At 38.2% G+C, this 26,343-nt stretch overlaps 1 protein-coding gene and 1 pseudogene across 6 annotated transcripts in view; one reads left to right on the forward strand and one right to left on the reverse strand.

Annotated features, from left to right (window-relative positions):
* Positions 1–26,343, forward strand: part of WDFY3 (WD repeat and FYVE domain containing 3) — a 325,015-nt gene that overhangs the window by 34,055 nt on the left and 264,617 nt on the right. The gene's annotated exons all lie outside the window — the stretch shown is intronic.
* On the reverse strand, positions 11,976–12,910 carry LOC138164983 (casein kinase II subunit beta pseudogene; annotated as a pseudogene).

Raw genomic sequence — 26,343 nt, forward strand, 5'->3', positions numbered from 1 at the left:
TTAGGAAACTCCCTCAAACACTGAAAAGCCAGAAATCTTAAAGAGTTAATTTCCTGGAGCACTGAGAAATTGTTCAGAGTCATCTAACCAGTATGTGTCAGGGGTGGGACTTGAATCCCCATCTTCTGGTCTTTGAAGCCAGCCCCTCTGTTCACAGCAAAATGCTACTTCTGCTTGAAAGGCAGATGGATGATACATTTGTCATATCCTCTAAGTCATGAAGTGCTAGAATCTGGGAACTTATTTATTTTGCAGGCATTCACTATAAATAGTCTTTCCTTTTTTTTTTTTTAAAGCGGCAGAACAATTTATTTGAATGTCTGCTGAAGCCTTTGGTATCAACTGATTGTTTTCTAAGGTTGGGAAAAAATGTATTTAAAAGAAAAAAATGTTCTGATAAACCTGATTATCTAGATATTTATCATATGCAAGATCACAGAGAAGACCTTTTTTCATTGGGTAGATTTTTTTTCAAGGGAAATGAAAATTTTGATTTTCAAGTACCTTAAAAATCTCACTTCACCGAGGCCTCCATTCACTGAGGGATAGCTATAGGAATTGAGCATAACAGTGAGAGTTTATCATCATGATAACCATAGTGATGAATCATTTTCTTAGAAGGTGTGTTTCAGAAGTCATAGGATCATGGATTTAGAGTGGGAAGAGACTTTTTTTTTTTTGCTTTTTTGGAGGGCAATTGGGGTTAAGTGACTTGCCCAAGGTCACACAGCTAGTTTTTGTGTTAAATGTCTGAGGTCAGATTTGAACTCAGGTCCTCCTGACTCCAGGGCCGTTGATCTATTTACTGTGCCACCTAGCCGCTCAAGGGGAGAGACTTCTTAGGTCATCCAAGCATTATAACATTCAGCCCAGTGGCAGCATTGATCTATACCTTGTCATTTTACAAATGAGGAAACAGACATAGAGAGTTTTTAATGTCAGATAGATGGTACTAAGTAGAAGCTGACTTAGAGTTTGAACCCAGGACCTGTTTACTTATTGTTTTCTTTTTCTTTCCGTCCTCAAGAAACTTCAGCCATGTAAATGCCATTGGGAAGACATATTAGAAAATTTTATCTGTCACTTGAAAATGGAGAATTTGAGTTCTGAGTATAAAAGATTTCAATGAAACAAACTGGTATCTATAGCCGTGTATTTTTCCTAAATGACAAAGAATAGGATCCATTCAATGTACTTTGCCCCCTATTCTGGTGTAAAACAAATTTTGGATTTCAGTAGTATGACTTCATAGGATTCAAATCAGGAAGGGAAGTTAGTGCAGTGTTTTCCTTTTGCAGAAGATGTGGTCATGGTGTTGGGGTGTCCAGAGGAGCAGAGTGATCTACCCCAAGCTGTGACAAGTAGCAAGAGCATGGATTTGAACACAGCTGTATCACCTCTAATTTGCAACCCTTCCTACTGCATGTGGATTGTTTCTTTATCATTAAATTAGGAAGAATACTGTATGAATAATGGAGACAAAATGATAATCAGGTCAAAGGACACTAATAATAGAATTTCAAACTGGACCCAAGAAATAGCAAGACAAGGAAGAACCTTAATTTAGTTTCATTCTGAAAAATTAGGAGATAATTTCATTTTCTGAGATTAATACTTTTTTCCTTCAATCTTTTTTTAAAATTAAGTTTTTACTTATATCAGCCTTTTCTTATACCACCATCATTTCTCCCAGTATTTCTCTTCTGTTTCATGCCCCCACTGAGAGTCATCCCATATAATCAAAATTTTAAAGAAAAAAAGAAAATAAAGGGTGGGAAAATTGCATAATTGATCAAGACATTGAAGAAGTTTGATAATATGTGCCTTATATATAAAACACATGGGCTTCCCACCCCAGCAAAGGAGTGGAGTGAGATGATTTCTCGTATCTCTTCTTTTGACTCATGCTTATTCTTGGCAATTTTACAACTTCACTTTTGACTATTCTTATAGTCATTGTGTATATTGTTTTCTCCACTCTGCTTATGTCATTCTGTTAGAGGAGATCTTTCTCTACTTCTTTCTGTCATCCTATTCATCATTTCTTCGGCACAGTAGTATTTTATTAGCCATTGCCCAGGACATAGGCATTTACTTTGTTTCCATTTCTTTGCTGCCTTAAACTATTCTTATTAATGGCTTTATTGGGAGAGAAGACTGATAGTGGAATCTCTAGATCAAAGGGTAGGGACATTTTAGTTCCTTTATTTGCATAATTACAAGTTGTTTTCCAAAATGGCTGTCTTGATTCACAGCTCTGCCAGCAACAAGCTAGTATGCCTGTCTTTCCGTAGCCTTGCCAACATTGACCATTCCTATCTTTTGTGATCTTTGGCAGTTTCTTTGTGTGAGGCAAAACCTAATGGTTATTTTGATTGGTAGTTCTATTACTCTTAGGGATTTGAAGCACTCTTTCATATAGTTATTAGTAGTTTGCTTTTCCTTTGAGAACTGTTTATTCATATCATTTGATGATTTACCTATTGGGGAATTCTTAAAATTTTAACTATGTATGCATAATTGTTTATATATCTTGGATACTAAACCCATATCAGATGAATTTGATACAAAGATTATTTTTCCATTCAACTGCTTCACTTTTTTATTCTAGATTTTGTTTGTGCAAAAACTTCAGTTTCATGTAATCAACGTTATCTATTTTATCACCCTCCTGTCCTCTTTGATCCAGCCAAATTAGCCTTCTCTCTGTGCCTCTCATATGAACTCCATCTCCTGTCTCTGTGCCTTTGTATTGACTGTACCTTATACCTGAAAAACATACTCTTATCTCTGCCTCTTGATTTAAGACAGTTCAAGAACCATCTTCTGCATGAAACCTTTCGTGATCTTTCCAATTTCTAGTGTCTTCTCTGTTTCTCACACTAACTTCTGTTTAACTATTTTGTATAGATTTGTATTTAATTTTGAGTTGTGTATATTGTCAAATGTACTTGTCTCCTCCTTTAGAATGTGAGCTCTTTGTGATTAGGGCTTGTTTCATTCCTTGTACTACTTGCATCTGAAGTAGTTAGCATAGTGCTTGACACCAGATAGGTGGTTAACACATACATGGTGATTGGTTAATTGGTAGCTAAAATAATAAACAGAAATTTTCTGCAAAAGCAAAAGGTCAAGAATTACAAGGGAATTAATGAAAAAAAAAATGGAAATGAAGGGGACTAGTCCTATCATCCGCCTCCTTCATTCCTATCAGATTCTCACTGCAGCTTGGCAAACATTCTTGCCCTTTCTAATTGATTTGCTATCAGTGTCAGTTCCAAACACTCTCAGTTTTCCTAAGTCCTTCCATGACACCTTCCTTTCCCTTCTCAGTTGAAGGCCTTGATTAATGCTCCACAGAAAAAATGGAAACATTTCCTGAGAGCTTCCTCTTTGCCCCTTCTTTACTGATATCTCAGATGTGAACCTTCTTCTCTTTGCCATGGTAGTAAACTCTACTCCCTGGGAATCCTTGATCCCCTCCATTCCTAGCTTCTCTAGCAAATTGCCCCCATGAGCCTCTCCCTCTTAGTCTTCCTATCTACTGGCTTTTCCTTCCTGTCTGCCTGTAAACAAGCCCATCCTTAAAAATCTCTCACCTCATCCAGTCACCTCTGCCAGCTGTTAACCTGTACCTCTTCTCCTTTCATGACTAAACTCCTTGAGAAAGCCATCTACTTTCTTGTGTCACTTGATTTTACATCATCTGCAGGTTGGCTTCCTTTCCAAAGTTAGCAGTTATCCTTTGATTGTGAAATTTAATGCCTTTTCTCAGTCTTTATCCTTCTTTACCTCTGAAGTATTTGACACTGTTGATCAGCCTCTCATAGGTTACCTTACCTCCTAGGTTTTTAGGACATTGCTGTCTCCTGCTTGTCTTTCTGTCTCTTTTACTACTCTTTCCTCATCTTTTTGCTAGTTCCTTGTCCCTATCATGACCTCTAACTATGAGTGTTCCTCAAAACTATGTCCTGTGCGTTTTTTTTTTTTTTTGCATTATATTATCTCAGCTCAACTCAGCTCTCATGGTTCAATTATCAACTGTTTGCAGATCTCTGACTTATTTATCTAGCCCTGCTCCCTCCTGAGGCAGTCTGACATTTCCAACTGCCTTTTGGATATTGTAAAACTATAAGTATCTCAAAATCAACATGTCCAAAACAGAACTCATGTTTCAAACCAAATCTCTTCCCCCCTTAAGAACTTCTGCTATTGTCTTCTAGAATACTTACATTGTCCTTGTTGTCCACATTTGGAACTTTGGTGTCATCCTCTGCTCTCAGCTCTTCCCTCATTTATCCAGTACATTGCCAAATATGGTAAATTCTGTCTTTAGTACATCTCCTAGATATGTTTCCTTCCTACCACTCAAATAGCAGCAAGTGCTGTCCAACCCCTCATCAGCTTTCTTCTTGACTCTTGCTGCAGTAGTTTGCTAACTGATCTCCTTGATTTGTGTCTCTAATTGGTAGCTAAAATAATAAACAGAAATTTTCTGCAAAAGCAAAAGGTCAAGAATTACAAGGGAATTAATGAAAAAAAAATGGAAATGAAGGGGACTAGTCCTATCATCCGCCTCCTTCATTCCTATCATTCTGATCTTTCCTCTGTTGAGATGTTGTAGTACTTTTTCTGGAGTGTAGGTCTGTCCATTTTATTTGCCTGTAGACTGAACTCAGTTGGCTCCCCTTCACCCTCCTGGTCAAGTATAAAGTCCTTTGCTTGGTACTTAAAATTCTTTATAATCTGGCTCTTTCCTGGCTTTCAAGTCTTCTTACAGTTTACTCTCCCCACCTCATATTCTACAATCTAGCTCCACTGGCCTGTTTGCAGTTCTTTGAACATGAGAGTCCATCTCCCTCCCACTACCTTTGTATCTTCTGTCTCCCATCCCTGGAATACTCTTCCCTTCACTTCTGTTTCTTGGCTTCCCTGGCTTCCCTCAAGGCTCAACTCAAATCATCCCTTCTGTAAATAAGCCATCCCTCTTGCCCCATATACTAATGACTTCTCCTTTCATATTGCCTTCTATCTAGTCTGTATATATCATGTAGGAAATCATTTGGTCCTGCCCATTAGAATATATGCTCCCGCAGGGCAGGCACTATTTTTTATCTTTTTTTATTTGTTGTTCTTAACACTTAGCATATTATCTGATTCATAGTCAGCATTTTGTAAATGTTCATTGACTATCTGCTTTGACTGACAGGTCCTAGAAGTCCTAAATTTCAACTTATACCCCAAACAATGATTATCAAAATGTTTTGATACTGGTTAAAAAAGTGGAACCAATTAGGTAAACAAGATCTAGAAGCAATCAGGCATAGTGGCATAGTGTTTGGTTAACCCAGGGACACTAAATACTAGGATTAGGACTCCACCCTATTTGATAATAATTGCTGGGAAACATGCAAAGTAGTCTTGCAGAAATGACATTTAGAATAATAACTTAAGTCGTATGCCACAGAAACCCCCAATGGATGATGACCTAAAGATAAAGAGTTATAACATGAAGGAGGAGGTCAAAGAAAAGAGATACTTCATAACTATGGCGAGAGGGAGAATTTTACCTGAATAAGGGATAAATACGATCATAAAATACAACATAAATAATCTTAATCACATAAAATTAAAAATCTTTTGAATAAGTAAAGTCACATTAAGTCAACAAGCATTTTTAAATACCAAGCATGTGCTAGCTGTGCTAAGTGCTAAGGGTACAAAGATAGGCAAAAAAACATTTCCTGCCCTCAAGGAGCTCACATTCTAGTGCAAACAAGATTTACACAGTTTAAATCGGAGCTAATCACAGAGGAAGAGAATACAGTTAGAATCTGAAGGAAAACAATCTGGAAAAAAATCTTCATAGCATATTTCTCTGATAGTGGTCTTTATGTCACACATAAAGATTTGATTTAATTAAATAAGGCAGTCAAAGGGTATTAACAGACAGTTCCCAAATGAAGAATTACAAACTAACCAACCATTTGAAAAATGTCCAATGTTCTTAAGAGAAGTGCTAATAAAAACTCTTGGATTTCTACCTTATACCAATTGGATTGGTAATATGACAGAAGATAATTATTGGAGGAAGCCTTGGAGGCTTGACAGTAGTCTACTGCTGGTGGAGTTATTAATTTGATTTAACCTTTATGGAAAACAACTAAAATCATTTCTGTTCCCACTCCTTTCATCTTCTCTTTATCACTGAGACCTGGCTACTTCCTGATAACACAATCCCCCTGGCCACCCTTCCAGCTTTGGCTGCATCTTTACTCATTCTTCCTGTCTCAGTGGTTGTGTGTGGTTGGGAAGTTGGAATGCTCTTCGCTCCCCATTGCCCCTTCCAGGTGTGTGTGCTCATTTTCTCATTCTCTCAGTCTAGTTAATGGATTTAAGATCTTCAGCCCGTTCGGGGAAGCTTGCTTAGAAGGGAGGCTTGCTTGTAGGAAGGCTTTCACACCTTTTGCTAATTTCTGATTAGGCACTGAGTCATGAGGGTTGTGATGCCTGACCCTGAGAGGTGTATATGTAATCTGAGTTGTGATTCCCTAGTTGAGATTCTGAATGACCATATGTTCAGAGCTCCCTGACTGCCCAGATGTAAAGTCTCTCCCAGTCCAGGGATGTGTGTAAAATGTATAGCAATATTGCTTTGATTCTGGCAGTCAGAGCCCTGTCTCTTGGTCTTCATTTCTCTGCTTGTATTTTCTCTGAAGTTCAGGGGGCTGACTTTTCTCCTGAACTAGCGAATGTAATTAAAAAAGATTGTTGACCCCTTAAACAACTATCTTTCCTAATAAAGCAGATCTAAGAACCTGTGCTGGCAGCCATCCTGGGGACAGTCTCTTTATCTCTCTCTGTCTCTTTCTATCTCCCTTTACCACTCAATAACTTCTCCTTCAAGATTCACTCAATTCATATTTACCACCTAATTAAAGTTTTAGTGACTGTACTCTATAGAGCTCCAGGATACTCCGCTTCTTTCCTCAGTGAATTCAGTACCTGGCTCACAGTCTTTCCTCTCTTAACTCCTACCCTCATACCAACTCCTCATCCTTTCAACATACATATTGATACTTCCTCAAAGACAAGACCCTAACCTCCCAGTTCTTCAACTTACTTATTTCTCACAATCTACTCCTCCCACCCCACCTCAGGCACATACAAAAATCTTGATCTTATCATTGACTTGAAGATCTCCACCTCCATGTTTATAAATGCTGAAACTCCCTTATCTGATCACAAATTGTTGTCATTCCACCTCTCCCTTTTCCTTGCAACCCCAAAACCTGTTTTTATCCACAACATGACCTCTAATCTCTCACCTGAGAACTGGCCTCATTTCACTGAAAAAACAAAAAAAACAAAACTTGAGGCCATTTTCTGAAAGCTTCCTATTCTCTTCCTCAAATTCCATTTCCCAGATGCCTTTTGCCACCATTTCATTTTTTGCCCTTGTCTCATATGGAGAAGTGACTCTTCTTGCCAAGGCAAACAAACCTCTCTCTACATTCACAATGATTGTATTCCATTCTTTCTTCTCTTGGCAGATTTCTCCCTCTGTTATCTCCATTCACTCACTTATCTTCAATCCTTCCTTGTTTACTGTGTTCCTACTGCCTATAAACTTGTCCATGTCTCCCCCAAATGTAAAACAAGATCCTCATTTGATCCATTCCTTGTAGCTGTTGTCCCATATTTCTCCTTCCTTTTGTTGGCTGAAATCCATGAGAAAGCCATCTGTGATCAATGCTTCCACTTTCTTTCCCCTCATTCTCTTCCTAACTCTCTACAGACTGTTTTCTGACATTATCATTCAACTGAAACTGCTTTTTCTAAAACTACTAATGGTCTTTTAATTGCCAAATCTAGTAGCCTTTTCTTAGTCCTCCATCCCTTTGACCTTTCTGCAACAATTGACACTGTTGATCAACCTGTTCTCCATAGTATTCTTTTTTATCTTGGTTTTCATTTCAACCCCATCCTGGTTCTTCTTCTGTCTTTGTGACTTCTCAGTCTCCTTTCCTGCATCTTCATCCAAGTCATGCTCAGTAACCATGAGTGTTCCATGGGGCTCAGACTTGGGCCCTTTTCTCTTCTTCCTTTGTAAACTATTTCACTTGGTGATTTCATCAGTTCCTATGGTTTCAATTATCATCTCCATGCTGATGATCTTCATATCTTCTTATCTAGCCCTCACCTTTCTCTTGACCTTAGAGAGATTTGTTCCCATCTCCAAATACCTGTTGGATATCTATAGACATCTTAAACTCAATGTGTTCAAAACTGAAGACTGAACTGAAAATATCTTTACTCCCAAATCTTTGTTTTCCTGACTTTATTGCTGAGAGTACTACCCTCTTCCTAGTCACCACGGCTCACAACCTAGGTGTCATTCTTATTCTGTCTTACACCCCCTCCACCATATCCAGTCTTGCCAAGTCCTTGGTTTCCATCTTTGTGACAAATATCTTTTTTATTTGCCTCCTTCTTTCTTCCAACAGTGCAACCACACCCAGTACAGGCCCTTATTAACTCACATCTGGAATATTGGAATATCCTGCTGCTGCTTCTCCTTGCCACAAATTTCTCCCTATTCCAGTTCATCCTCCATTCAGCTGTTCAAGTGATCCTCCTAAAGCAAAGACCTGCCTATGTCTCTTGCACACACATATACCACACACACACACACACACACACACACACATACACACACACACACACACACACCCTTCCTGTGGCTCTATATCACCTTCAGTATCAAATATAAAATCCTCTGGTGTTCAAAGCCCTTCATAACTTATCCTTATACCTCCCCCCCTTTTCTGTTATCTTACTGCCACTCGTGTATTTTTTTTTGCCTTTTGTAGGGCAATTGGGGTTAAGTAACTTGCCCAAGGTTAAACCATGGCTAGCTTTTTTGTGTGGGTGTTAAGTGTCTGAGACCAGAACCGAACTTGGGTCCTTCTGACTCCAGGGCCAGCACTTTACTCACTGCACCACCTAGCCGCCCCCTCTCATGTATTCTTCAATCCAGTGGCACTAACCTCTTTACTGTTCTTCAAATAAAATACTCCATCTCCTGATTTCTAGTATTTCCACTGTCTTTCCTCTATGCCAGGAGTGCTCTCCTTCCTTATCTGTCTTCCCTTCAAGTCTTAGCTAAAATCTTTCCTTCTCTTATAAGATTCCTTTCTTGATCCTCTTAATTCTGGTACCTTCCTTTTGTTGAGTATTTTCAATTTATCTTGTCCTTAGCTTGTTTGTACATCATTTCTTCTACCTTTGAAACCCTTCTCCTTTGTAAAATTACTTTGAAATAACCTAATTCACACATTTATATATTAGTCTTTGGTGTAGAAATGGAAGAGACTGTAGAAGTCATTGACCATTTGTACCATTTTTATGCATTGATACCACAAAGATATGAATACCATGGCTAAGTAAGGGAAAGAAGTTGTGGCCTTTGTGTACTCTCATCCCATGCGTGTTTGTTTGGGTTGTCTGGGGAAATGAGAAGCATGTTCTCATGCTCAAAACTCAAAGCCATTCTGAAGATGAAGATGATATAATTTAATTGTCTGTCTTATTTTTTCACATTACTTTTTGGGGTCTGTCTATTCAATGTTTTCAATCCTTTGTTCAGACTTCTTGACTTTTGACTGGTGAAGAAGTATGGTTTTATCTTATTTCTTGCTTTTTGATCTTTAAGGCTTTTTGACCTTTTGTTGTCCATAGCTTTTCTTTGAGGGAGAAGTCTGTTCATATAGAGCCTTGGTAGAGTTTCTTGTTTAGGATGGAGCCACTTCAGAAATAAATTAGAAATAATGCCAAGCAAGTAAAACTTTATAGATGCATTTCACCTAATGATACACAGAGAGAAGCTTTCTTTTTTTTTTTTTAAAGCAATTGGGGTTAAGTAACTTGCTCAAGGTTATACAGCCAGTTATTTCTGGGTGTGGTGCTAAGTATCTGAGCCCCGGATTCGATCCCCAGGTCATCCCAACACTGTAGCCGGTGCTCTTACTCGCTGTGCTACCTGGCCACCCCAGAGAGAAGCTTTCTTAACTCATGGGGTAGAATGGAGTGTTTATATATGCAAGTGTGTTAGTAGAAATCCTAAAGGGAATTTATTGAACAAATTTCCAAACTGTGGTTGAAGGTGAGGTATTTTAACTCCCTTTTTTTTTTTTATCTTAGTTACTCATCCCAATGATGTTAGCAGGGCTATTGATCATTGACTGTCAGAGCTAGGAGGAAGCTTAGTCTTTATATAGTACAATTTCCTCTTTTTACAGATGGAGAAACACAACAGGAAAGTTTCCTTTTTTTAAACATTGGTAGACAAAAATTCTTTTGAGAATTGGGCTAAGTATATGTGGTGATAAAACCATTATTTTCCTCTTTCATTTTTCCTTCCTCCCTCCTCTACTTTTCTGAATAATTTATGCTGAAATTTAATTACTTGAATTTTTGTTGCTTCCTTTGGAGATGGTTTCCTTACGTTTGCTACTGAGACCACTGGTCTTTGACTTTTTTTCATTTCTTTCATGCTTATTGGAGTATTTTCTATAAACCGCTGAAGACTTTAACAGCTCTTTTCATAAAAGCACGTTTATCTAGGGGAACTAATGCTTTTAGCATCCACAGTGGGATATTATGAATAATGTATTTTTGAGGTTATATGTTACCTTCTAGGGAGGAGAAACCAAGGAATAAATAGTTGTTTTGCATTAGTAATTTCCTTGCTTGTCTGCAGGTTTGTGTGCAAGGAACTTGGTTCCATTATAAGTGTATTCTTGTTATAAAGGTGGAATCCAGATATGATATTTATATTTCCTTAGTTGTTGACAGTTTAGACTGGGAAATCCAGAGCAGATGCATACATTGAAAGCAAAAGAAAGATGTAGCCCCTTGGTCCTTATAAATATTCATTTGTTCCAATGGCACAAAGCCAGGTAGATTATGAGTAATAATTCTTTCTTAAGAAACTGTTAGGAGATAGATCCATACTTGTTTTTTCTCCACCCCCTCCTTCATCCTCTCTTCTCTCTAAGCTTTCATGCCACTGCTCTCCTGCTTCTCCTACCTTAGGTCCATTCCTTTTCAGTCAGATCTTTTTAGGATCTTAGAAAGCAAGTCATGTTCTCTAACCATAAGTATACCCCAAGGCTTTGTCCTGGTCCCTCTTCTCTTTTATACTGTTTACCTGGTGAGCTCATTGATTCCCATGAATTCAGTTGTCCTCTCTATACATATAACTTCCAGATCTACTTGTCCAGCCCTAACCCTTCTCCTGAACTCCAATCTTGACTTTCCAACTGCCAATTGAATAACTCAAACTAGATGTCTTATAGGTAGCTTAAACTCAACATCTCCAAAACTGAACTTCTTTCCCCACAAAACCTTCTGTTTTCCTAACTTCTCTGTTACTGTTGAGTGCTCCACCATCTTCCTAGTCACCCAGGCTTGTTGGATACCTTCCAGTCCATCGTTAGATCCTGTTGCTTCTTCCTTCTTAATACCTCCTGACACTGCCACCATCCTGGTGGGAAGCCCCTGTCATCAGTATTGCCATATACTGCTATGTGGTCTCACTCCTCCAGTCCATCCTCCACCCAGCTGTTCAGTTGATCTTCTTAAAGTACAAGTACAGGTCTGACCTGCCCTCCACCCCTTCAGTAAACTCCTGGGCCTCCCTGTTAACCTTAGGATGAAATAAAAAATTCTCTTCTGCTCATTTAAAACCCTTCATAACCTGTCCTCTCCCTACCTTTCCAGTCTTCTTGCACCTTACTCCTCTGAATGTATTCTTTGATCCGTTAACACTAGCCTCTTTAATATTCCTCATACCTACTTAGTGCCTTTCTTGTGAGACAACTTCAAGTTTATCCTTTGTTTTTTTTTTCTCGTCCATATTTATTTGCATGTTGTTTCCCCCATTAAACTGTGAGTTCCTTTAGGGGACTGTCTTTTTTTTTTTTGCCTTTTCCTCCACTTTATTTCATACTCCCACCACACCACCACAATAATGACTTCTTCTTAATTTAAGCTAAAAACCATTAGGGGTTCTGGAAAGGTGTGTGTGTACTGGGGGGAGGGGGAACGGTGTCACAGCCTGAGGTGTTGGGAGGAGGGGAGGAGACAAGTCAGCGGATGGTCTTGACAGGGCTCTTGAAGTTGCTGGCTGCCTGAAGCTGCAGTTGATAGGCCATAGGGTGGATCTTGAAGCCATACAGCCTGGGCACAAATTGGTTGGCAGGCCGTTGGGCCTGTACTCAGGATGCACCATGAAGAGCATGTGAGGAAAGCCAGTGCCAAAGGAAGCACCATCTGTGTGGTGGTGCCTGGACGACTTGGGGGTGTAAACATCCATGCCCTTGGGGCAGTACAGCTTCACCATGGCCTCACCTGGTATGTCTGACAGTCCAATGGGTAACATGGGCTGGTTTTCACAATATACACGGGGACAATAGCCAAAGTCTCCCTGCTGGTATTTTTCCAACATCTGGGCGATGCCACGGTTTGTGAGGATGTGGCGGGCATGAGTCAGTCCATACAGCATCTCAGCTGCCTGCTCGATCAGGTCACTCTGGTTGGGCTTGTCTTCCAACTCCTCACCAGGTTCCAAGTCGAGGATCATGTCTAGTGCCTGCCTGTAGTGGGGCACCTGCTCATTGAGCCCTGTGAGGTTGACCTTGTCTTGGATATAGTCTTCATCCACCTCACAGAAGAATTCATTGCCACGAAGCCCACAGAACCATGAGATCCATGATACTTCCTCTGAGCTACTCATCTTTATGTCAGCTACCGGGCCGGGGCTAGGGAGGGAGAGGGAGAAGTTGCTCCCAGGGGCGGCAGCGGCAGCAGCCAGGGGACTGTCTTTTGTCATTTTTTGTAGCTGTAGTGCTTAGCACAGTGACTGATAGTATGCTCTTAATAAATGCTAGTTGACTTGACTTTACAACTTAAATAAAAAGACAGCTTGATTTGCAAGACAGAAATATATTTTTTAATCATTTTTATTCTAAACTTTACTAAACACCAAATAAAATAGGCATTTCTGTATATGTAGAACAGCAAAGAGAAATTAAATACAGCTTTTTTTTCTTTTCCTTTTTTTTTTTTTTTAAAGCAATTGGGGTTAAGCAACTTGCTCAAGGTTACATGGCTAGTTATTTCTGAGTGTGGTGCTAAGTATCTGAGCCCCAATTCTATCTCCAGGTCATCTCAGGTGCTCTTACTCGCTGAGCCACCTGGCCGCCCCTTGTTTGTTCTTTTATATATTTTGTAAATTCAATATTTAGCTTTCAAAGCTGCTCTTATTTTCTCCTTACCCCTGTTTTTTTTCCTACCTTTCTCTCTATTTAAAAAAAAGATAATCTCAATGGCCCTTTTTTTTGGCTACCCTATTTCCTGTCCTGAAAAATACAGAAAAGAACTTAGTCCTTAAACCATTCAAGGAGGTATATGCATATTCAAGGAAAACAATCCCATTATCTCCTGTGTCCAAAACAATTGCCTTTTTCTTCTTGAGTCCATCACTTCCATCAAGAGATGGGCTGTGTGCTTCATCATTAGTTTTCTGGGACCAGGTTTGATCCTTGTTTTGATCAAAACATGCCAATGCTTCAGAGTTGGTTTTTTCCTTAATAATATTGTCATCATAGATATTGATCCCCTGGTTCTGCTCACTGCACTCTGTGGTTAAATTGTACATTTTTCTGACACCATCCATTTCATCATTTTTTATGGTGAAATAGTATTCCAGTATATTCCTATACCATAACTAACTATTCCCCTGTAGATGGACATCTGCTTACTTTCCCTTTCCAGGTTTGTTTTTTTGTTTTGTTTTGTTTTTTACTACCAAGAGGTTCTATAAATAATTTTGTACCTGTGGGTCTTTTTTCTCTTACTTTGTTCTGCTCAAGGATAATTCCAAGTCTAATAGTGATATTGCTGGGTCAAAAGGTAAGCACAGTTTTCTGTCTTTTGGGGCATAGTTCCAGATTACTTTCTAGAATGATTGGACCGATTTAATTTCAGTCAGCCCTACAGCACTATGCCTTTTTTAAAAAAAAAATCTTCAGCCCATGTGATATTTGTATTTTTCCTTTTTTATCATCTTTGCCAATCTGATGGGTTTGAGGTCAGATCTCAGAATTGCTTTAATTTGCACATCTCTAATCATTAGTGATTTAGAGCATTTTTTTTCATATTTGGTAACTTGATTTTCTTCCTTTGAAATAGCCTGTTTATCTTTCAGACATTTTTTCCTATTGGGGGATGGTTTTTATTTATTGAATCGCTTATTTATGCATCTTGGATATGAGCCTTTTTGCAGGAAGCTTCGTCTAGCCCCTACTCCTTCCCCTTGTTGCTTGAGTCTTCCCTTTGAAGGTTTTTGTTCTGCTGTTTCAATCTCGTCCTACTCTTCATGACCTCATTTTGCGGTTTTCTTGGCAAAGATACTGGGTTGCCTTTCCTTTTCCTTCTCCTGCTCATTTTATAGATGAGGAAACTGAGGTAAACAGGGTTAAGTGATTGGCTCAGGGTCACACAGGTAGTAAGTGTCTGAAGCCAGATTTGAACTCAGGAAGATGTCTTTTTTTTTTGCTTTTTGGATGGAGGAAGGCAGGGCAGTTGGGGTTAAGTGACCTGCCCAAGGTCACATGGCTATTAAGTGTTAAGTGTCTGAGGTCGGATTTGAACTCAGGTCCCCCTGACTCTAGGGCCAGTGTCACTGAACCACCTAGCCCCCCCAAGGAAGATGAGTCTTCCTGATTCCAAGCCTGATGCTCTCTCCACTGTACCATCTACCTGCCCCATTTATATCTTTTTTCTCCCCATTGAAGGCAGGCATTGTTTTTACTTTGGATTAGATACATTAATCTAAAGGCTAAGGAGACAGAAGAACCAACCTTCTACTGTTGTTAGCTCAGGTATCTCTTTTTGGTTCTTGCTACCTTCTTACTACCATTTCTCTTGGATTTTTGTAACTAATACAACCTTAGTAATTAAAGTAGTAGTTCCCAGGTTGCTGTGTCCTGTTTTGAAGGAGTATTGAATTGTGTGGTGCTATTAAGAACTCTGCTTATTTCTGCAATAAAGGCTCCTGTTTTTTAAAACAGTTTATTGTAGCAGTTTATTTTTCCAGGTATCCCCCACCCCTCCTTCCTTCCTGTTTTTATTTCTTCAGTGTCATGAGAACTGGAGTGATAATACCTTAGTAATGGAGTGGAGCCCCTTTGGAAATTTATGGGAAGACAGGAGCAAGAATCACACAGGGAGAAAGTCCACGGATGGGTTGTGATCTGTGTCATTGGAACATCACAGATCCATTCACTTATCAAATTAATAGTTCTGAGAACTTTACCCATAAATGCCATGTCAATTCTTCAGATACTCTTAAGTAATTTTATTATTAAGAATCCATATTTTGGGGGGGCAGCTAGGTGGTGCAGTGAATAGAGCACTGGCCCTAGAGTCCAGAGGATCTGAGTTGAAATCTGGCCTCAGACACTTGACACACTTACTAGCTGTGTGACCTTAAGCAAGTCACTTAACCCCAATTGCCTTGCCTTCCCCCCTCCAAAAAAAAAACCAAACCAACAAATCCATATTTCAAATGATCAGGTAACAAATTTAATTTGAAAGACTTTTGACTCTTGACTATTCAAGTAAAGAGAGAAAAACGAACCTCCAAAACTTTTTGGATCAAGCCTCACAACCTCTTTTGGCTTTGCTTTCTCTAGCCACATTTCTGCAGCTGAGCCTTCTCTTAGTCCCAAGTTGGTTTTTGGGTGGAGCATAGAGGAGAAGACAAGGAGTAGTAGATAGGAAAAAAGCAGTAACTGAAAAAGGAGGAAGAGGCTTTGAAGCCTGGTGGAGCTGTTAATGAGCAGTCCACACGAGGCCTGGATGATTGCACTGACTTTATAGAATAAGGAAGAAAAAAAGACATTATTTCATAACCTTTTTTTTCTGTCCAAGAAGGCATTCCTCTACCTTTTCCAATTCTTCCAAATAGCCAACATACTAGGTAATTATATTTTGGTTTTTCTCCTCTTTTAAATTAATTTATGCAGTTCCTTTTGGAAAACTTAAACTTTTAATCTGACCTCATTTTAGACAACTGTCAATTCTTGAGATATTTGTGACCGTCTTTTTAAGATAGTCTATTAATGGATGAGAACATAATCAATAAGAAGGTTGTAAAAAGACATTATTTCATTTTAGACACCTTAAATAAGAGAAGTGTAACCAAAATAATTCTTTTAGATATGGATAGTTGTCTGGAATTTCTATAACATAGTTACTGCAATACAAACAATTGAGTCAGGCTGTCATTTAACTCAGTGTGTGTTTCCTGTCTCAGGATGCGCTGTTTAATTTAAGTCAACTATTTGTCAAATTAAAAGAGATTTAGTTTCCTAAAAGGAATTGCATAAATTAGTATCATAAGATTTAGCATTAGAAGAAACTGTTAGAAAGGATTGTTATAATTACAAGCCCCTCATTAATGATGAACAGTCAACAATTCTAATTTGTTGAAAGAAGCTTTTAAAAAAAAGTTATAGTACTAACATCTGAGTGCTAATTTTTGAGGCTTCCAATGGATGGTTATTAATTAAATTCATTTCAGCAAGAGTTAGGATTTTTATTTTTTGTTTGTTTGTTTTTTAGGAAAAAGAGAAACTTGAGGTTTTACTTTCTGGGGAAAGAACTAGTTGAAATCTAGTTCTACTGTCTAACATAGAGAGAGTACCAATAGAGTGACCTAGCTCTTTCCTTTCAACCTTTGTTCTTGCCAGGTAACTAGACCATGTTCTTTCCTGATATACAGTTCCCTTTTGATAACAAAGATTTTTTTTCCATTCAAAATCTTCCTTTCCTATCCTTGATGCGTTAAGATTGTTGGCACAGAAACTTTTTAATTTTCAGGTAATCAGTTATCTATGTTATCTTTTGTAATTGACTCTATCTCTGCCTAGTTAAGAACACATTTCTTACCTGTAGTTGTAAGAAGGATATGATTTGTTTCTTTTCTAAATTTTTAATAGTGTGATATTTAATAATAATATTTAGAATCTATTGTGGAGTTGTATGTAAGATGTAGGTCTGAGACTTTTTTCTGCCAGACTGCTGTTTTCCCAGCAGTTTTTATCAAATAGGAAGTTTTTCCCTGGGCAACTTGTTCTTTTCCACTTTATCAAACACTGGGTTATTGAGTTCTATTTTTTTTATAGTATTTTATTCTTTCCAGTTACATGTAAAGATAGTTTTCAACATTTACTTTTATAAGATTTGAGTTCCAAATTTCTTTTCTCCCTCCCTTTCTCCTGTTCCTTTCCTTTTCCCCCAGAGGGCAAACAGTTTGATATAGGCTATACATGTGCAACCATATTAAATGTATTTCCACATTAGTCATGTTGTGAAATAAGAATCAGAACAAAAGGGAAAAACCAAGAGAAAGAATAAAACAAAGAACAAAAAAGTGAAAGTTGTATGCTTCAGTCTGCATTCAGACTGTATAGTTCTTTCTCTGGATGTGGACAGCATTTTCCATCATGAGTCTTTTGGAATTGTCTTAGATCATTATAGTGCTGAGAAGAGCTAAATCTATCAAAGTCGGTCATCATACAATGTCTCTATTACTGCGCACAGTATTCTCTTAGTTCTGCTCACTTCACTTAGCATCATTTCATGTAAGTCTCTCTAGGTTTTTCTGAAATTCACTTGCTCATCATTGCTTATAGAATAATAGTGTTGCATCACATTAAATGTACTACAACTTGTTCAGCCATTCTCCAATTGATGGGCATTCCCTCAATTTCCAAATCTTTTTCACCCCAAAAAGAGCTTCCACAAATATTTTTGTACATGTGGGTCCTTTTCCCTTTTCTATGATCTCTTTGGGATATAAACCTAGTAGTGGTATTGCTGGATCAAAGGGTATACACAGTTTTATAGCCCTTTGGACATAGTTCCAAATTGTTCTCCATAATGGTTGAATCAGTTCACAACTCCACCAACAATGTATTAGTGCCCCACTTTTCCCACATCTTTGCCAACATTTATCATTTTCCTTTTCTGTCACATTATCCAGTCTGATAGGTATGAGGTAGTACCTCAGAGTTGTAAAACAACTTGAATTTTTGAGTTTCATTGTTTCTGAATTTTCCTTGTCTAATCTGTTTTATTGATCTATCTATTCTTTAACCAATATCAGATAGTTTTGATGACTGCTGCTTTATGATATAGTCTGAGGTCTGAAAGTGCAATTCATCCTTTGCTCTTACCTTTTTTTCATCATTTCCCTTGATATTCTAGATCTTTTTTTTCCCAAATGAATTTTGTTGTTATTTTAACAAGCAGTGTAAAATATCCTCTTGTTAATTTGATTGATATATTGTTAATGGAATAAATTAATTTTGGTAGTAATTTTGTATTATATTGGCATGAACTATTCATGAGCAAGTAACATCCCTCCAGTTTTAAAGTTGCTCTTCATTTCTTCAAGGAGTGCTTTGTAATTGAATCTATACAAATCTTTAATGTGCTTTGGGAGATTGACCCCCATATAGTTTATATATTTAAAAGTTATTTAGAATGGAATTTCCTTTCTATTATTGCTTCTTGTGTTTCATTACTATGTAGATTTTTATGGATTTATTTTGTAGCCTACAACTTTGCTGAAGTTATTAGTATCTTTGCTGATTCCCTGAGGTTTTCCAAGTAAACCATCGTATCATCAGCAAACTGGGATGTTTTTTTTAATCTCATCTTATTTTTATTCCTTTAATTCCTTTCTTTTCTCTTAATGCTATTGTTAGCAGTTCCAGAACTATATCAAATAGTAGTGGGTAGAGTGTGGAAATTTGCTTCACCCCCATATTTATTGGAAAAGTTCTAGTATATCCCCATTACATACGATGTTTAATTTTAGTTTTACTTTTAAAAGTTTCTTTAAGTCTATACTTTGTATGGTTTGTTTGTTTTTTAAGCATAAAAAAGTGATGTACTTTGTCAAAAACTTTTTCTCCATCTGTTGGGTTGATCATGTGGTTTTGGTGTTTTGATTTTTAATATTATGTTGTTTTCCTAATATTGAACAAGCCTTGAACACCCAGGTATAAATCCCACTTAACTATAAAGGAATGACTTGGATAAATGGCTATAGTTTTGTAGGATTTTGTTTAATTTTTTTTCCCTTTTTTTTGGAGGTGGGAGGGCAGGGTAATTGGGGTTAAGTGACTTGCCCAAGGTCACACAGCTAGCAAGTGTGTCAAGTGTCTGAGGCTGGATTTGAACTCAGGTCCTCCTGACTCCAGGGTCGGTGCTCTATTCACTGTGCCACCTAGCCGCTCCTTTTGTTTAAAATTTTTGAGTCAATGTTCATTCTTGCTATTGACCTGTAATTTTCTTTCTGTGTTTGCATCTTCCCTGATTTATGTTATTAGGACTATATCTTATAAAAGGATTGTGAGAGGTGTTTTCCTTCCTAATTTTTGAGAATAATTTCTCAAGTTTGGGTGATAACTGTTCTTTAAAAGTCTGATCGATTTCTCCTGTGAATCCATCAGATCTAGGAGGTTTTTTTTTCTTGATAATCCTTTTATACTTAGTTCTTTTTCCTTTTCTGCGATTAGTTTATTTAAAACCTCTATCTGGTCTTCTAGGTATTTTATATCATTGAAGATATTCCTCTATTTATTTTATGTTCTCAGTTTTGTTAGTATGTAACTATTTAATAGGTTTTAATTGTTCTTTTTATTTCTTCTAGTTTTGCTTTGATTTTACCTTGCTCATATACTCTTTTGTTGATTTGATTATCTACTCTCCTCTTTTTAAATCAGATCATCTTTTGTAGGTTTGCATATTTGCCAATTTTTAAATTTAAAAAATGCATATTCAGTTCATTAATCTTCTCTTTTTCTCTTTTGTTAATGTATGATTATAAGAATATATTCCCCCCAAACTCTTTTAATTACTTCTCAGAAATTTTGTTATGATGTTTCATCATAACATTTTTATGATTTTTTTGACCTACTTGTTATTTACAATTTCATTGTTAAGTCTCCATTTGGATCTATATCTTTGGTTTGGAGACAACAAACAAAATTTCTATTCTTATTGCATTGTGGTTGGTGAAGGGGAGGTATTGACTTTCTGCCTTTTTAGCTTTGTTTGCAGTATCTCTGTGCCCTAGTACATGGTCATTTTTTGGGTAAAAGGTCCATGTAATAGAGCAGAGAAATATATATATATATATGTTTGCTGACCTATTTAGAAGATAGCCTTAGGTCTTTTAGCTTTAGTTTCTTCAGAAATTTGTTTAATTCCATGTTTTCTCTTTTGTTTATCCATCTTTCTGTTAGATTTATCCAAAACTAATAGAGGAATATTGAAATCTCCTGTCAGTATTGTGTTACTATATGAATTTGGATGCTAAGACACTTGGAGCTTATAAATTTAGAATTGATACTGGTTTGTCTATGGTTCCTTTCAGCATAATATGTTTTCCTTGTTTAGCCCTTTTTATTTTTTGAATCTTTGTTTTTTGCTGTGTCTGATAACATGATGTCAACTCCAGCTTTTTTTAAAAATTTCATTTAATGCATAGTATTTTTTTTCTATCCCCTCAATTTTTTTTGATATGGCTTTTGCTTTTAAAATGTGTTCCTTGTAAATAAGAGATTGTATGGTTTATTTTCTTATCCAACTCATCATTCTTTTTCTTTTTATTGGATTATTTAATAATATTTAAATTTATAAGGCTTAGGTTTACATTTTTCTTCATCAGACCCTAAAATGATTTTTTTTTAAGTTATGGTGTTTTTCTCTCTTTTTCTGCTGTAAACAGAGTATAATGTTCCTTCAGTTACTTTTTTTCTTATGGTGGCCCCATTTGGTTTTCCTCTCCAAAGACCCCTCTTATTTGGTACTCTTTTTCCTTTAGGGTTTTGTTTATTAGTTCCTTTGTGCTTTTATCTGGTTATATATTTCTCTTCCCTCTTTTTCCTTCTCAATCAAGTAGATATTTCTCTGTTCTCTCCTTTCCTTTGGTTAGTCCTGTTCATTGGTTGTATTTTTTTATTTCATTTTTTGTGCTCCTTTCTATAAAGAATTTTCCTCTCCATTATTCATTTTCTCTTTCTAGTCACTCTAGACCCTCATTCTCCAAATTTCATGAGCCCTGTAGTCATCTGGTCTTTCTCTTTTCTCTTTATACAGTCAAAGCTTTCAAAGTATTCATTCTAGACTGTGCCCTCTAGACCTTTCTGCCACACTGCCTTGTAGGGCTTAGCCCACAGCTTCCCCTTTGCCTTTGGTGTGAAGTTCTCACCTCCATCAATGGAGCCCTCTCTCACTTCCAAAGTAAGGCCTCCTTCCTTCCCCATTTCAGTCTTCTGCTCCCCTGTAGGCTCTTCTGAGACCACAGACATCACCTTCCTCTCATTGCTGAAAGTTGCTTTGACCTGTCACTTTACTTTTCCATATTCCTCTGTTTTCCTCCCCCCTTTCATGTTTCTTCTCGTATCATAATGTCATCCCACAAAATAAGCATTCACCTGTAGGGGGAATGGGTAGGTAAGCTCCTGGCCACAATCCCTCTGCTGTCTGCATCTTCAGCTGTACTACCAGATTTCTGCCTTCACCCTCGTCTCTTTGTATATAATTAGAAGTAAGTCTCTTACGGATCTTCTGTTGTCAATCTGTTGCTTTTGCTGTGTGCATTTATTTACTCCTGCAGTTCTGTTGTTGGGGGTATTCAGGAAACAATCTTTTCAGTTCTATTGTTGTTTTTAAACCAAAAATGTTTGAAGCTCCTTTATTATTGAACATTCATCTTTTGTCCTGTATGGGGAAGCTCAGGTTTGCAGGAAAGGTCACTCTGGACTGTGTCCTGAACTCCAGTGCTCTTTGGAACACATTATAACATTCCCTTCTTTTTCTAGTGGATACAGAATAGTCTTGGGTTATTCAAATGTCCTTCCCTTTGTATTTGAAGGGCTTTCTCCTGATGGCTAGCTGAACTTGTTTATGAATTAAGTTGTTCAAATTAACCACTATATGTTTTGGAGTTTGCAGCCTTGATTTTTTTGTTTTTCTTTTTTTCTGGAAGTGATCTGTGACTTTGTTTAATTATTATTGCATTTTCTGTGTTCAGAAGTTCTGGGCAGTTTCCTTCTATTATTTCCTTTATTTTGATGTTAAGGTTTTTTTTTATCTTGTCATGTTCTTCCAGGAGACCTATGATTCTTAGGTCGTGTCTATACATCCTGTCTTCAATTTCTGTATATTTTGCTTACATAATGAGTGCCTATATGTGTGTTCAGATATCTGAATTCATTTACCAGATATGGAGGCCACATTTCCTTCTGTTGTTCCTGTCTTTCCTGTTGATTTATCTGTTTATGTTCAAGGACTTTGAGATTTCTTATTCCTGAGACCTTGGTACTTTCAATCTTTCCCCCCTGTTATTTCCCTTATTACTCACTGCCTGATCCCCTCCACTCGGATTGTGGTTTCTCTAGTGGCTAGATCTCAAAAATGTCTCAACCTCCTCCCACACTGGGGAATTCACAGTTCACCAGCTTAACTCTCTGCCTCAGGTGACTTTTGGGTGGTCAGAAGTAGCCCCAGCTGAATACTGTCCTCTTTTCCTCAAGCTTGGTGATTGCTGTACAGCCCCCCTACATGGGTTCCCTGTCCTGGTGACCTGTCTGTCCCATTCTTTCTGTTCCTCAGTTCTCTGACCTGGCACCACCAGTTTAGAGCCTACTTTTTCCCCACACTGGCAGTTCAGAGTTTTATTGGGCTGGTGCTGCTGGCTTTTGCCTGTTGTTGAGGCCTGAGCAAACTTCCACAGCCTAGAGCTGGGGCCTCCAGGATACTGGAGGAAAGGAGGAGGGGAACAAGGTATTGGGGTGGCTTTTGATGGAAGCCTGTACTGAGTCCTTGGGTCTGCCAGTACAGCCTTGCTGCAGGTAGTGTGGGAAGTCAGGGAAGGCAGCAGAATGAGCTTGGTCAGTGTGCATCATTTCCTGGCTTTGGGATTTTGTTTGATTTTTTTTTTTTAATCTTTTGGGTTCTTATTATCGTAGACTTCGGAAACAGCTGAAGCACTTTTTATGTTTGGCTCATAATTTATGTTTTGGAGAAGTTTGAGAGGTTGGGGGAATTGGAGAAAATGTCTAGTCTGCCTTCTTAATAATTATGTGACCTGGAAGCTGGCTGCCCTGTTGGAGAGTTTCCTCCACTATACAATTTCCTTTGACATCCTGTTGTCCAGAGTCCATTGTTTACATGGGTACATCCTCTTCCCCCTCTCCATTACCCTCTGCATGGTAAGTAATCATCTTTAGTTCTTTAGAGGCAACAGTGTACTACATCTTACTACCAGATAACATCTCCAATAAAACTAGTATTGAAAAGATCTGTTCTTTTCTGAATAAAAAAAATTTTATTTTTATTTAAAAATACCACTTTCCTTTTAACCCTGCTTACTCACTCCCTGCCCTCTTTTTCCTTATTTAGTTTTATGTATTTGTACAGTGTATCTTCATGTGTTTGTATCCAGTTCAGATAAGAGCGAGGAGGCTTGTTTTCTCAACTCCCACCTCCATGTTTATATACTCATAATATATTTTTGAGGCACCTTAATTATTAGCAGCCAGTTCCTTCCCCTTCCTCATTTTTGCCTTAGAATATTCCTTTTCTTTCTTGTCTTAAAGCAGCATATCCTGTTCTTGTATTTGTCTTACAATCCTCTTGCCCCTTAAATATAGAGGTTCTGGGACTTTGCAGTGTTTTTGATAGTTCCTGTCTTCTTGTCTGATGCTCATGGTGGGCCACTTGGGTGCTGGCTTGGACGGTCTGCACTTTCTTGCCTTTGCACAGTTCTTTATTGGGACTTGACTTTGTCCTCTGTTATGCCCCCTAATGGCTATTGGTGATTGCTCTTCTCGCTAGCTTCTTGTAGAGTCTTCTGCCATGGGCATCTAGCTGCTTTGAAAGATGGACAGAAGAAGCCAGCCTTCTCCCTGCCCTTCACAGCTGGGACACCTCTTGGTGACATACAGGGGCAACTTCTAGAACTTGCTTGTTTTGACAAGGCAAGGCTGGGACTGGATTCAGGTCCCTATTATCAAAGCTTTTGATGGCATTTGATCCCCTCAGGAGCCTGCTTGTTCAGACTTCAGACCTGTTTACCACAGCTCTCCACTGGCATGATCCCTCTCTCAGCATTGGAAGATTCCATGATTTCTGCTGGCTTTCTTGGTCAGATCCCATTCCCAGAACTGTTTTTGCCAGTGTTTTCTCTGGCTACCTTGGGTAATACCTCCTCTAGCTTCCGCAGGCTTCTCTTCATCCTTTAATTTTATTTTGTTTTTCACAACTCTGGATCTGATAGAAGAACTGGGCTGCTCTACCACCTTTCACCCCAGCACATTAAACCAAAAGTTGAATTTTACTATTTAACAAAAAAGAACAAAAAGATTTTCTGCATGTATAATTTTCCTGATGCTTAACATTTCTTGCATTTTTGGTTAACCCTGGTCAACCCACCTAAACAAAGTGAAAATTTTAAAATATATTTTGTAACCTCTTTAGTAACACTTTACTATTTTTGCCGCAGTGTTCATTAATTTGAAACAGTTGCATCTAAGCCCTGGTCCATGGTCAGCTTCATAAATATGCTGCGCAATCCTGAAAAATCAGTATGCTCTAGAACATTCCCACTCACTAAACACCAATATTTTTTCATATGCAGATTTTCTCAGCTTCTCTTTAGATCCTCAGTTTTATTCTCATTTATGATTCTTGGATTAATCTGTCTGAAAGAAATAATCATATTCTTGATATCTAAGTCTTCAGAGGCAGTGTGGTGTAGTGGATAGGGTGATGACTCTGGAGTTGAGAAAACTTAATTTTAGGAACCAACTCTGACACATATTGACCCTGTGAAGATGGGCAACTCTGAGATACATGGGTCATGTAATACTGAGCACAAGTCAGTTTACCTCTTGTAATGTTAATGGGATTTAAGACCTTTCCTGGCCATTAATAGGCCTTAGGTGGAGCCCATTAAGGGAAGCTTGCTTATAGGAAGCCTTTCTCACCTTTTGCTAATTTCTAATTAGGCACTGAGTCACTAGGGTTGTGATGCCTTCCAGCTCTAAGAAGCATATATATACTCTGAGTTGGTAGTTTGCTTTGGGGGCTCTCTTATGAGAAGGATCTTGTGATTCCCTGGTCAAGATTCTGAGTGACCCTTGAGTGGCCCCGTGTTCAGAGCTCCCCAACTCCTCAGATGTAAAGGCTGTCTCCATCCAGGAATGTATGTAAAGTATACAGTTGATTCAGGCAGTCAGAGCCCTGTCTGTCTTTATTTCTCTGCTTGTATTTTTCTCTGAAGTTCAGGGTGCTGACTTTTCCCCTGAACTAGTGAATGCAATTCTAATTAATTAATTAGTTAATTAATTTGCTTTTTGGAGGGCAATTGGGGTTAAGAGACTTGCCCAAGGTCACACGGCTAGTGTTAAGTGTCTGAGGTAGAATTTGAACTCAGGTCCTGCTGACTCCAGGGCTGGTGCTCTATTCACTGCACCACCTAGCCGCCCTGTGAATGTAATTTAAAATTGTTGACTCCTTAAACAGCTATCTTTCCTAGTGAAGCAGATCGAAGAACCTATACCAGCAGCCATCCTGGGTTTGCCAGTGTGGTTGCCACTACACTTCTTCTCTAATACTAAGTTACAGAGAAGGTGCTGATCTGTGATGGTAGAGAAAGTTCCTCACCAGGAAATCTGTGCCAATTAAATGAGGTTCATTAAAAATTAATTTTTCCTGTAAATATGTAGATACTGTGCCATTTTCTGTGTGCATATATAATTACTATTTATATATTTTTGCTTCTCTGTCATGCCTCCTCCTTAGCAGCTACGCTGCTGAAGAGCCAGAAAATGAAGTTCTCACCCCCAATGTCTCTGGTACTATCAGATGGTTCAACTGATGTGGTTTTATCAGTGGCATTTGTCAGGGTCTGTATGAGTTAAGGAAGGAGTATATTGTAGGCATGTGGGGTGTGTCTGGTGCAGAGGTAGAGAAACAGCAGATGGATCACGTGTGAGAAACAGAAAGATACCTCTTTGGCTATTTTGTAGAATGAAGGATGGAAAGTAATGGCCATTGAGACTGGAAAGATAGATTGGGGCCTGGTTGTGTAGGGATTTAAAAACTGAGCAGAGAATGGGAGATCACTGGACTAGGTTGGGTAGGGGAGAGATGTGGTGAGATTGGCCATGAGGTGTAGACTGAATTGGAATA

The sequence above is a fragment of the Petaurus breviceps genome, unplaced genomic scaffold (genome assembly GCF_028583685.1).
Source record: "Petaurus breviceps papuanus isolate PSGF00001 unplaced genomic scaffold, PetGlider_PUasm1.0 126, whole genome shotgun sequence".
Lineage (NCBI taxonomy): Eukaryota > Metazoa > Chordata > Mammalia > Diprotodontia > Petauridae > Petaurus > Petaurus breviceps.